Below are 13,230 nucleotides of genomic sequence, written 5' to 3' on the forward strand. Positions count from 1 at the left end.
AGATAGAGGTAAACATAGTTCGACAATATTGTAGCCCTGGTTATTTTAAGTAACTTTATGGAACAATATTTCTTTCTATCTCTTCAAATAACCGATATAGCGCTTTTTCTCTAGGTTGAGTTAGGGTTACCATGAAAAAAAAAGGTTTTTTTCTCTAACTTTTATATGTAAAATTCTACATCAAAACTGTCTTCGAATGATCTTTAGAGCTTTCCAATCCACGCATTTTACGGTGCCAAACTTGTATGTATCTTAATTCTACTCAAATTTATTGATGTTTTTCCCCGAAAACACGACCTTTTCATTTGCTTGTCGTTCTTTTTGAGGCGAACATAATAAAAAATTATTGATGGCATTTTAAAGAGTACATTTGACTCTACATAAGGTGAAACTTTCAACCTAACGCCTAAATGGCTACTACTTATACTGTGTAATTTACAATTTATAGAAACATAAACATATGTACATGTACACGATAAAAACCCGGCTCTGTTACAGATAAAATGCTAATTAGCCTGATAAATAAATAAATGGGATAAAAAAAAAGGTGAAACTTTCAAAAGAGTGTTATTTTTTGTATTTGAGTAAATTAAATTTGAAATTATGAGTTTTTGCATATAAATGAACAAGTTGCAATTTTTAAATGCATATAGTAAGCGTTGACTTTAAAGCAGCATCACTTCAGTTCAGTCTTATAGCCACTCAACATGGAGGTTCAAAGAAGACACTTTGTTGATTTCCTTTTTCGGTGGACGAAATATAGAAGACGTTATACAATTATTACGAGAAAACTTTCTGACTATTTTCTTTTTCTACAATAAAATATATTTATTGTATAAAAAGAAAAGCGGGGACCGACAAATTATCAAATGCTTCCTGAATAGAAACCGTATAAAGAACAACTCGGGGCTCGACGTGTTATTTTTTTGTAATGTATTGACATATTTTACTGGCGATGAGTTGATTGATGACATTATATTACCAAACTTTTGTTGTTCCTATTGTTTTATTCAAATTTATTTTTATAATCTTCCGTATGTACATATTAACCTGTTTTAGTTGTTATAATGGAAATTAAGTTCATAGTAATAATTAAATATCATACAAATAAAAAACTACAAAATCAAATGCTTAGCAATTTCCGGAATCAGAAGATCCGAATACTCTGGTGTTTGTCTATTACTATGAGATAATACTGGATCCGAAGCTGTTGTGAAGCCCAGTTTTTCAGCAGAATTTTTTTCTGTAATCTCCCGAACACGGTTACACTTCATCCTTTGGCTCAGCTCAGAGCTTCCTTTCTTGCTCAGCTTCCTTTCTTGCCTTCTAGCAGTATTAGAAAAGGCCTGAACTGAAGTGATGCTGCTTTAAAGTCTACGCTTACTATATGCATTTAAAAATTGCAACTTGTTCATTTATATGCAAAAACTCATAATTTCAAATTTAATTTACTCAAATACAAAAAATAACACTCTTTTGAAAGTTACACCTTATGTAGAATCAAATGTGCTCTTTAAAATTCCATCAATAATTTTTTATTATGTTTGCCCCAAAAAGAACGACTAGCGAATGAAAAAGTCGTGTTTTCGGGGAAAAATCATCAATAGCTTCGAGTAGAATTAAGATACATACAAGTTATGTATCGTAAAATGCGTGGATTGAAAAGCTCTAAAAGTCATTCGAAGACAGTTTTGATGTAGAATTTTACATATAAAAGTTAGAGCAAAAAAAAACCGTTTTTTCATGGAAACCCTAACTCAACCTAGAGAAAAAGCGCTATATCGGTTATTTGAAGAGATAGAAAGAAATATTGTTCCACAAACTTACCTAAAATAACCAGAGCTACAATATTGTCGAACTATGTTTACCTCTATCTATAAAGATAAGAAAGTTAGATTTTTTTTATTTCATCGACAATTTTGGTCACCGTATTTTTGATAACATAAAAATGAGCGCTCTGTTATATGTAACAACTTTGTCGAAGACAGTTTTTGTCTAGAGAATCACTGTCGAGCTCTAGATGCTAATTTCCACTTAAATGCACCTCCTGGACCATAGTGCATTGTCATCCCCTCTAAGGGGTGAAATAGGGTCAACTTTCATTCAATCGTAGTTCAGTGAAAAATTAATATTATTCAACAATTCCTTGGACACTTACGAGTGTTCATTATTAGGGAACATTTCTACGTAATCAGATTTGTTTTTTTACTCTAATTTACGATAGTTATTCAACAAAAAGTTCGAAAAATACCTTTTTTTGGCCTATTTTCACCCCCATCGACCGTAGCGTTAAAGTTTTTGCTGCCATAAGTAAGTTTCATTAAGATACACAAGTTTTCATGTTGATCATATGTTTCAATGTTAGTTTATCAACTACTCACATCAAACTTTCGTCAAACTTTTTTCAGCAAATTCCGTGTAAATCAAAATTATTTTTATTGTACCAATTAGAGGTCGAATTGTCAGCTCATAAATTACCAACACTCTGCTCATCGTTAGGTGATTAGGGCATATTAAGACATGCGAGTCGAACACATGTAAGGTAAAAAAAACACAGTTTACCACGAGTATACGATATAAACACTGACACACACAATTAGTAATATCTTGAATCAAAAAACAGCTAGGTAAGGCAACGACGAACCATTAGGGTCTCATCAACTGATAAACGAAATAGAAACCGTGAATGATGTCAACAAATTTCGAAAGTACACTGAGCGGAAAAATAATTCAATAAAACAACCATTTCCCAATTGGGACAGTAATTCGATGCAATAAAGGTATGAAATATATATTAGCAGTAAATTATGACATATGGTATGGATCAATTTAGGTATGGCACACGAAGCGAAGAGGTTTCAATTTGGCAATAAAATGTTTAGAGGATCGATAGCGATGCAACGGTTCGGTTTCGACTGATTTTGTAACGCGATGTGGTTTCGATTTGAAGTTGGGAAACTTGGGTTTTTTCTTGGATCCCTGACCATTGTTTTGAAATGACACCATTCATGACGCGTTTCAGACAAACGTGTACCCTTACGATCGTCTGCAAAATCAATCTGAGGTACAGGGTTCCAACAGCTAAAGAAATTTGTAATTGCTTTGGAAAAATGTCAAATTTGAAAATTGAAATCTGTATTTCTAGCATGTGGTTAATATTTTATATTTCCTGTATAGCCTTTCAATTTTTGTCGAACATGGTCAACATAAAATGTGAAATGCGGCTGAAATGTAAAATTAGTTGTGAAGAAATACGTTCTGCAGCTAATAGATTCTATGGATGAAAAAAGGAAATTGCTTCCTGAACAACACAATAATTGAAACATCAAGAAATCGACATTTTCATTTTGAATACCATCAATTTTGTATTGTAACTAATACATAAAGACTCAAAATACACCTTTAGGAGAAAGAAAACGAATTCGTTTTTTTTTTAAAGACCTATTGACTATTAATATCAGACCATTTTGCGATTCGGTACCTGTATCGCACGACTAACCTCATTCACCGTCCGCGCCATTGAGCGTCGATCCGTAATAGACGAATCATCATAAAATTCAACTTCATCATCAACAGCAAGACATGGTCATACCCCCCCCACCAGCTTTCCTTTTCCTCCGTTTTTGTTTCGCATTTTGCATCACAATGTTTCCTTTGGCCAGCTCCAATGGTTCGGATAATCGGCTGCTGATGGTTACGCGCTTGTGCTTTTCAATGCCGCCGGGTCCTTCTTTTCCGCCCGTACGCACACGCTGCCGATGACCATCATCTGTCTACCCCACCGCCCCATCGGGGTGGCGCGCGGGTGAGCGCGGGAAAACCCAATCAGATGTTTACGAACGGACGGACATAGCGTGTAACGAATACGACTTTTACCGCTCGGACATGCATTTCGATCTGCTCGATTTGTGCCTGCAGAGGGTGGACCCCGAGGAGGCCGGCCAGCTGATGGAGAAATTCATTTCGATATCGGGAAAGCTGGTGCGAACATTTTCCAAGCGGACGACGATTCGTTTGCGTTTTAGATAACGCTTCTGAAGCGTGTCGGGGAAAAGTGGCCTACAATTGGTCCTGGAAGATTGCAATCTCTCGATGGTAATTACAATGAGCTTTTAGGCGAGGCACGAGTGATGGCTGATTGGGGATTGAAATTGGCAGCCGTTTTCGATTATTGATGGCGAAAAAATAAAATGTTGGCATGGACGATGATTTTGAGTAGGATCACTAACAGATAAATAATTTTACTCAACTCTACATAAGGGCTGTACGTTCAGTATCTGGTCTATGTCAGATATATCATTTCTTGTATTAAATGTTAAATGATTCAAGAAATTCTGACAAACTCTCTGTGCAAGATGTGCCTTTTCAACTCTGTCAACCATCATGGTGGTATTCTAGTGTAGAGACACGAATTTCTTTCGAACGGTTTCGAGCTCTGAACAAATAATACAAATAACATTTTTAATACACATGATTTTATTATTTTTTAAACCTTTTAAATTTTGTATTAACCAAAAAAAATTATTCAAAATTGAAAAAAGTTACAAACAGGTAAAGTGAGGAGTGTATAAAAAAACAGTACCTTGGCGTACACGACTTCAAAACTTCTGGTCATTCGAAACAAAAATCCAATATCCAAAATCCAATAAATTCTTAATTAGTAAAAATGCCACTATGGTGTAGATCTCGGGCTCTGAGTATTCTGAGGAGCAACATTAAAATTTTAGAGAAAAAACGGAGGTTGTGTTCATGACAGGACCGCATTGCATTACAAAGTTTGTTCGTTCAATTTGCTTGTTTATTTTAACTGTTACTATTCTAGTAACAGCTGACCAGGTATCCGGCCCTCCCAAAATTAATTTTTTATATGAATACTTTCGAATATTCTACAGAGAACGTTCACATGCGAATGAACTTCGTAGTCTAACTCTTCTATAATTTAAAAAAACAGTAGACTATGAATTCGCGATGACGGAATGGAAGTAAGGTGACGAACCAGCCAAAGTGTTGAAAGTCACTATAATACAGAGAAAAAACGTAGTCCTAATACATACTTTATCATTTTTCCATGAATATCCTATTACTATTACTAAAACTATTCATTATATCGAAAAATAAAATCAGACACAATTCTCGTTAGGAGCCGATCTGGCGTGGAGGTAACATCCATACTTCTCACGCTCAAGATCACGAGTTCAATTCTCACTCCCGACATTCTTCCAAAATGGAAGGTAAAAGTGACGAACCAGCCAGAAGCGTTGAAAGTCACTATAATACAGAAAAAAAAAAACAATTCTCGTTCAATATTCTTAAACCTGTTCTTAAGAAATATGTTACTCCGTTACATTGAATTTATATTTGATTATGGAAAGGTAATTTCTATTCATAATTTTTATTTTCAAAATGTATGTATGAATCCCACCTAAGAGTTCATTACCATTTTTCGCTTCACTACAACGGAACACAAAATACAATTCCGTCCACATGAATTTCAAATGGAAACTCACGCCTATCATGGTATCACTGTATGTGCTCCCGTGGCCGAGTGGTTAGCGTCACACCTAACATGCCGGGGGTTCGGGTTCGATCCCCGTTCTGGTCGGGGGAATTTTTCGTCTAAGAAATTTCCTCCGGCTTGCGCTGTGGTCACGCGTATTCTAGAGCTTGCCACTGAGAATGCATTCAAGGCGTGTTATTTGGCATAGAAATCTCAACTAAGTACTAGTAAAAAACGACGCAAGTAATACTACGTTGAGACGGCGAAGTTCCTCTAGGAACGTTAGTGTCATCCAAGAGGAAGATATGAAAGAATCACTTTGGGTCTCGGGACAAAAAATCATGAAATTAACTCTTGGCCATAAAAAAGATTGTTGACTGTTCACTGGCTAGAGCAAAACAAGAATAGAGATGGCAAATGACTTTGAAAAACCATAACTCAAAAGCGAATAAAACGCTTATCTGATTTTTGGATATACTCGTCGATTTTTGGTCGGACTCGATTATCCGGAGTATTGATTTTTTTTCACTCCGAATAATCGAAACCTCCGGATAATCGAGTCATAAAAAACTAATTTTTTCTCGGTAAACGTAATATAATTATGATTTGCACTTATTTATTAAACGGTTTTATCTAGGTTGACACGTTTGTATGTTTGTGACTTTGTAACTTTGTTTGTAGCGCTGTACCACATTAATAGAAATTTAACCCCCTTCCTGTTGACCGTTTGATCTGGAATATGGAACACATCTTTATCTCTGGTGTCATTATAAAACGGTGTATTCCATGATTTTGAAAATCCAAGATGGCGGAGTAGCGAATGAAAGGGCTTGTCCAGTAGAACACAATTATTTATGGAAAGAGTAAACCAAAGATGGCGACCGCTACAAAATGGCGGATGACACATTTTCTCAGAACCCCATCAATATGTATATCATATGAAAGGGATTGACTAGGAGAACACAGTTATTTATAAAAAATCAAAATCCAAAATGGCCACCACCACAAAATGGCGCTATATATATTTTTTTTAAATACCTCATCAATATGGGTATCATAAGAAAGTTCTCGACTAGTAGAACATAGCAGATAATGAAAATTCCAATTCCAAGATAGCCGCAGTCTCCAAACAAATAATTACTTTTTAAATGGTTTCATTCAGCTTGATCTGTTTCTATGTATGTTTGAATGTTTGTAGGGTTATCCCACATTAATAGAAAATTGACCCCGTTCCTGTTGACTGATTGATCTGAAATTTGGAACATACATTTAATTCTACTGTCATTATAAAACTGCATATTCCATGATCTGGCAAAATTCAATTTGGCCGTCGTTTAAAAATGGCTGAATGATTTGACTTTGAGAACACGATTTGACTAATAGAATACAGTACATCATGAAAATATTCCGAAGAAAATTAAGTAAGAAATAAACGTTGGATTTCCATTATCCACAGTTAGTTGTTTTATCATATACCCCACGATTTTATTTTGGTCTCATCATTGCCCTAGATTAATGAAGGAACGGATGTGATAACTATTAACTGCTACTTGTCTAATTATTTTCTAGCTTTTAGTACATTAAACCGTTTAACCGTATCATTAGTATACTTCTCTGCATTAAAAACACTCAAAAAAAAATTTAAAACTTTTATTCCTTACCTAACTTTCTTCGGAATATTTTGATAATATAATGTATTCTATTAGTCAAATTATTTCATTTGATACCAATATTGAGGGGATTGCAAAAAATACATAGTTGACCATTTAGTGGCGGCGACCTTTTCGAATTTATGTTGTTCATAGTGTAGTGAATTCTCCAAATCAAGCCATTCAGCCATTTTTAGCGGCGGCCAAGTTAAATTTTTCAAGATCATGGAATACGCAGTTTTATAATGACAGTAGAAATAAATGTATGTTCCAAATTTCAGATCAATCATTCAACAGGAACGGGGTAAATTTTCTATTAATATGGGACAACCCTACAAAATACTCAAACATACATACAAATAGGGCAAGCTGAATGGAAACATTAAAAAGTAATTGTTTATTTGGTAACTGCGGTCAGCTTGGATTTGGATTTTTCATGATCTACTGTTTTTTACCAGTCAAGCCCTTTCATTTAATACCCATATTGATGGGGTTGTGAAAAAATATATATGGCACCATCTTGTGGTGGCGGCCATTTTAGATATACATTTTTCATAAATAACTGTGTTCTACTAGTCAAGCCCTTTCATTTGATATACATATTGATGGGGTTCTGAGAGAATATTAAATCCACCATTTTGTAGTGACCGCCAGCTTAGATTTGCATTTTTCATAAATAACTGTATTCTACTAGTCAAGCCCTTTCATTTGATACCCATATTAGCTATTCAAAATGGAATTATTATACAAATTATTCAAAATTTCCGAAAATCAGAAATAAAATACTCCGGATAATCGAGTCTAAATTTGCGGATAATCGAGTCCCGGATAATCGAGTCTCCGGATAATCGAGTCCGACCTGTATTAGGAACTACACCCAAAGTTAATTTTTAGCACATGTTATGGCATCCCGATTTATTATATTAGTTGAGCTGAAAAATAACAGAAAAAGTTCTACTCCCCAATACATGTATATCATTTGTATAATATATATGCTAGAGAAAATATGAGCGAGCGAAACAGGAGACACATTTAAATGAAAGCATTTGAAAACTTTTCGTATAGTTTGCCAAATACACGGCCCAGACAGAGAAACATATATTCCCGTTCATGTTCTTCTCTATCCTTTTAGAAAACACTTTTCTACTTCATGTTATGATGAGGTGTAATATTATCAGGCTTCTTTATAACAGCACTGGCAGCTATATGGATAGCGTGGTCGTGTGAAATAGCTTTGCATTCCAGCCGGCCTTGGTTCGATCCCCATTGACGTCGTATGGACATTTTTTTTGGCATAATCCCAGATGAAATGAGAAAAGAAAACAGAAAGAGATGTCTGCTCGCATACATACAAAGCTTTTTTTAAGCTTTTAAAACAGCTCATTATTTGCGCATTTGACCCTCTAGCACACGAAATGGCATCATTTCTGCCAAAGATGAAATGTTTTCAGCCAACGCTAATTTGGGTGTTTCACAACAAACACAAACTCGTCTTGATTGTATGTGATTTTCATTAAGTAAAATCGATTCACATTTACTAGTTGCGTAAGAACCCCTATATCGGACAAACCAAAATCAGTTACCCTACACATTTTTGTTTTAGATTTTTTCACGCATTTCGGACATGATTTCAATCGCCCGTTTTTTTTTTTTTTTTTTCAATGGCACTAACGTTTCTAGAGGAACTTCGCCGTCTCAACGTAGTATTACTTGCGTCATTTTTATTAGTACTTAGTTGAGATTTCTATGCCAAATAACACGCCTTGAATGCATTCTAAGTGGCAAGCTCTAGAATACGCGTGATCACAGTGCAAGTCGGAGGAAATTTGTTTGACGAAAAATTCCCCCGACCAGAACGGGAATCGAACCCGAACACCCGGCATGTTAGTTATGACGCTAACCACTCGGCCAAGGGAGCAATCGCCCGTTACTTTTCCATTCGTTTGGTGTCCTGACAATCGACCAATACTGGATCAGTTTTACATTGTCACGATTGTTTTACTTAAAAGTGGATTCAAAATCCTTTTCATATTCTTCAGATTGGGCATCCAGCGATTTTTCTTGTTTCCTAACTACTAGGGAGCAATTCTGGCTATTTTCAACGTCGAATTGCTGAACAACTCCATGAACGCGTTTATTTGTGGCGATCAGTATCTGTTTGATTGTTTGAAATGTTTTTCAATCTATCTATATCTATCTATATAAAAAGGGACTTTTCTCTGTCTGTCTGATTCTTATAAGCTCGGAAACTACTGAACCGATCAACATGAAAATAGGTATGTAGGGGTTTTTGGGGTCGGTGAAGGTTCTTATGATGGTTCGAGACCCCTCCCCCCTCCTTAAGGGGGGTCTGTCATATAAATTAAACACAAATTTCTACATTACTCGAGAATTAATCAAGCAAATGAAACGAAATTCGACATGTGGATGTTTTAGGATGCAATAAATGATTCTATGGTGGTTAGTTACTATGATGCTATGACACTCGTTTTTCCTCTGGAAACGAAATTGATTTTTGTTCAAAAATGGAAATAGATTTTAATGTTATAAAACGCACTCATATATCGTCTTCTATCTAGATAAATAAAAACGGATAGCCGAATGTGTTGATAAGAGTAAAACTCGAGAAAGGAATTGTCCGATTTAGGGCTGTCTTCTTTCTTTCATATTTTCTGTAACAAACATTTATTCCATGTAACGGAGAAACATGTTAGTTGCAAGTGGATGAAAAATGTTGCACGAGAATTGTGTCTGAAAATAATCTGATATTATAATGTCGAGTTTTGGCAGAAGTACTGAAATTTTATAGTAAAAAATACTTTCAAAGGGTAGATTAGAAGATCAATCAATGAACAGTTCTGCGATTGGACCCATGAACGTGCGCTTAGTAAGGAAACGTGGATGTGATAACGAAAAATAAATTTTGAACGGGACGAAGTTTGCCGGGTCAGCTATTGAATTAAATAAACTCTTATTATAATAAACCCTTAGGCTGTTATTTGAAGAAAATTTATTGATAATCTACAATTTATAACGTTCGAAACTATCGAATGCGACATTCGAATATCTTATTCTATTCAGTATTTTCATATTCAAATTCACCAACATTCAATAGTGTGCGATGCTTATATCCACCCTACTGATAGATACATTGCTAGTTTACCGTTAATCAAACCAAACATTCGTGCAAATTAATTCGCTAATGGGCTAATAAAAATCATAAAAATGATCAAACATTTTGGCCTCATCAGCGGTTGTTGGTGTTACGCAAAAGCTCCCCGTTAGACGCCCGTTGGAAGGAAAAGGGAAATGCTGCGCAGAACCGTTTTGAGGCCACGCGTTACCTCAAATACTGTATGTGGTGCTAAAAGCAAACATTTGCATACTGACGTAAGTACTTTTTTTCGCAATCGCTGTTTTTTCCTTGTCCCGATTTCCGTTTCAATTCATCCGAACGATGATAATCTTCTTGAAAAGAATTCATATGAGCCGGTTGTCCAGAGGGATTAACCAAGTCCAATAACTAGCCTTCACTTTAGGGTCACCGCATTTATGACCGATAATTTCCTTCCATGTTCTGAGTATGTTCCTGCTAATGAGCTGCTCCAGAAAAGCTTGTCGAACCGGTAACGTGATTAAGTTGATTTGGTCGCAGCATCGACGGCGGCGGCTGCTGAGATCTCCCCCTGGTACCGAGGTACTTATGGTGGAGAGTACTTCGGAAACAGGTTCCACAAGACGACGCAAAGAAAAACCTTCACCTCGAACGGCTGAACCCTCTCCCAGCGGACTCACTGAAGTGCAGCACCATCTCATGCGGCTGATATGAACGGACGCCGTAGGGAAGCAGCGAGCCAGCGACTTATTGGACGTCATTGTATGCAAAGCGAGGACTAAGAAGTTAGTGAAATAGAAGGGATTAATCATGCCGGTGCTCTTCACTTGAGATAGCGTGACTGACAAATGGCCACGGCAAATGCCGGCTCGAGATGGACTCTGCATGGCGCTTGCAAGCATGTTGTTGACCCGGACGAAGAGCAATCAATCAGATTTCATGGTTCGTTTAAAACGAAGCGGGATCCATCCATACATCATCTTGCAGAATGCATAGCTTAAGCCAGCTTCAAATACAATGTGCATGTACGGGAAATCAAGTTTGAGAAAAAAAAAAGGCCAATACCAGATGCCCCCCAACAAACGTCATTGGTGGCACTCAGAGCTTCGTGCCGAAGCTCGACATGGCTAAGAATTGCTGCTAACTCATTCTCTCGGCAGGCGTCCTAATCCAACACGACTTGCAATTTCCTCCATAATATTTTCCCTCGGCTTTCGGCGAAAAGTAAAAATCCATTAAAACGTGCCAAATTCGAGCAGAAAAAAGGCGGCGTTATTCGCTTCTTCCGAACGAGCGAGCGTCGATCCATTAAAACGATGTTTGTTTTTCGCGCCACGGCCATCCTTGGCTCACCCTCCAGCAGGCGGAGCATACCTTCTATAAATCCCGAACTTGATTCCAAAAAATCGGACAACGATCAGGCGGTCCCACCGGAAGAAAAGCGCCAAAAAGAAAACCGAGAAGTGCTTTCACGTTGATGATGATTTTCACATTTTCCCGTTTTCTGCTCGGAATCCTTAAAGCGTTTTAGTTTTCATTTCCAACTGGCATTGATAGTGGGCAGAAGTGTGAACAAAAAAAATAAACTTTGGTGAATGAGATGGATTCAGCTTCGCGTTGCGGGTGGTCAGACCTAAATTTTATCATTGACTCCAATTTAGTTTCGACTCACCAAAGCCGCAACATCGTGTCCGGCTGCTGCACATAGAAACCAGCAATGGCCCCCGCAGCAACGGTCGAAGGAAAGAGAAACCACAAAATAGAAAACCATGTCTATCGGAATCCCGCAAAAAGATGTGTAGGACTATCCCCCCCCCGTTGAGTATCACACTTCAGCACGGAATAATCAACACCGGTTCCAGCGGTTCCAGAGCTGAACCCCTAAATCTTGCAAAGATAATGTGCAGTGTGGTCAGTTCCGAACCGAAGAGCCGAATGAGAACATTGTGGGTTGACGGAGCGGAGCAAACTTTTCCTCCGGTGATACCTCATGTTTATTCAAAGAATTGAAGTGAAACCAAGGCTCGAGCCACGTTACCGCGTTCGTACACTTCTTTCTTTCCCATTTCTCAATCCACCTGTCAGAACCGATGTTTTTCGGAACATTTTCACACCCCCCAAGAGTCGCAATTGTGGCGCTTCCTGTGGAAAGATATGTGCCATTCTGGTCGACAGCAGCAGCAGCAAAGCCGGCTGTCGTCGATCTGTAGAACCAGAAAAGAGAAGATTTTTCTTGTGGGAGTGGAGATACACCTGCTGGTGAATTTGTTGACGTTCTGATGTCTGGAATGTTTTGGGGTACTTTCTTCGTGTGCTGCTGTTGATCAAACTGAATGAGGGAGGAATGGGGTTTTATCGTAATTTTAATTTCGGTTGTGGTGTTTCGAAACAAACAGTGGTAGGTAGAAAGACACCATTAAATTGGTACCAAGAAAAAGCGCTCTACAAATCATTTGAGTTCTTCCAGTTTAGTGAGTGTATTTTATGGAGGTATAGAACTTGATGTTGGCAATATCGTTCTTCACTGTCTGTTTCATTGAAGAGCAAAATGTTTCTTTTTGTTTTTTTGGCAACATCAAGAAGAGAAGTATGTTCTTCAGTGGAAATTATTTCGTTTCTTAACCCTTTATACGGCGATGGAATCTAGGCAATGAATCGACTCCAACAACTTCAGAGAATATAATCCTTACATGAGGAATAACCCATATTTATCATTGATGAAAAATTTACTATTGAAACAGTTGAAAAAACTGGTTGCAACATAGTTGCCACTGCCCGTTAACTCCAAAAACAGTGATTGCGCTGCCTTATAAAATCACTTTATTGCACCTTTGGTTATGCAGAAATCAAAACAATATTTTTGGTGCAGCGAGAAAAAAAATGTTTTTTTATATATAAACTTACAAAAAAAATTAAAATTTTAATTTCTTATCAAATATTTATTTTATTGATTTGTTTTTTTTCTTTGA

The 13,230-nt window shown here is 37.0% G+C and overlaps 2 protein-coding genes across 6 annotated transcripts in view; one reads left to right on the forward strand and one right to left on the reverse strand.

Moving 5' to 3' along the window:
• The window catches only part of LOC129779759 (rab3 GTPase-activating protein catalytic subunit), a 526,672-nt gene that overhangs the window by 80,152 nt on the left and 433,290 nt on the right, over positions 1–13,230 (reverse strand). The gene's annotated exons all lie outside the window — the stretch shown is intronic.
• The window catches only part of LOC129779760 (leucine-rich repeat and fibronectin type-III domain-containing protein 3), a 449,197-nt gene that overhangs the window by 27,032 nt on the left and 408,935 nt on the right, over positions 1–13,230 (forward strand). The window lies entirely within an intron of this gene.

Source organism: Toxorhynchites rutilus, chromosome 3 (genome assembly GCF_029784135.1).
Source record: "Toxorhynchites rutilus septentrionalis strain SRP chromosome 3, ASM2978413v1, whole genome shotgun sequence".
In the NCBI taxonomy this organism is placed as follows: domain Eukaryota; kingdom Metazoa; phylum Arthropoda; class Insecta; order Diptera; family Culicidae; genus Toxorhynchites; species Toxorhynchites rutilus.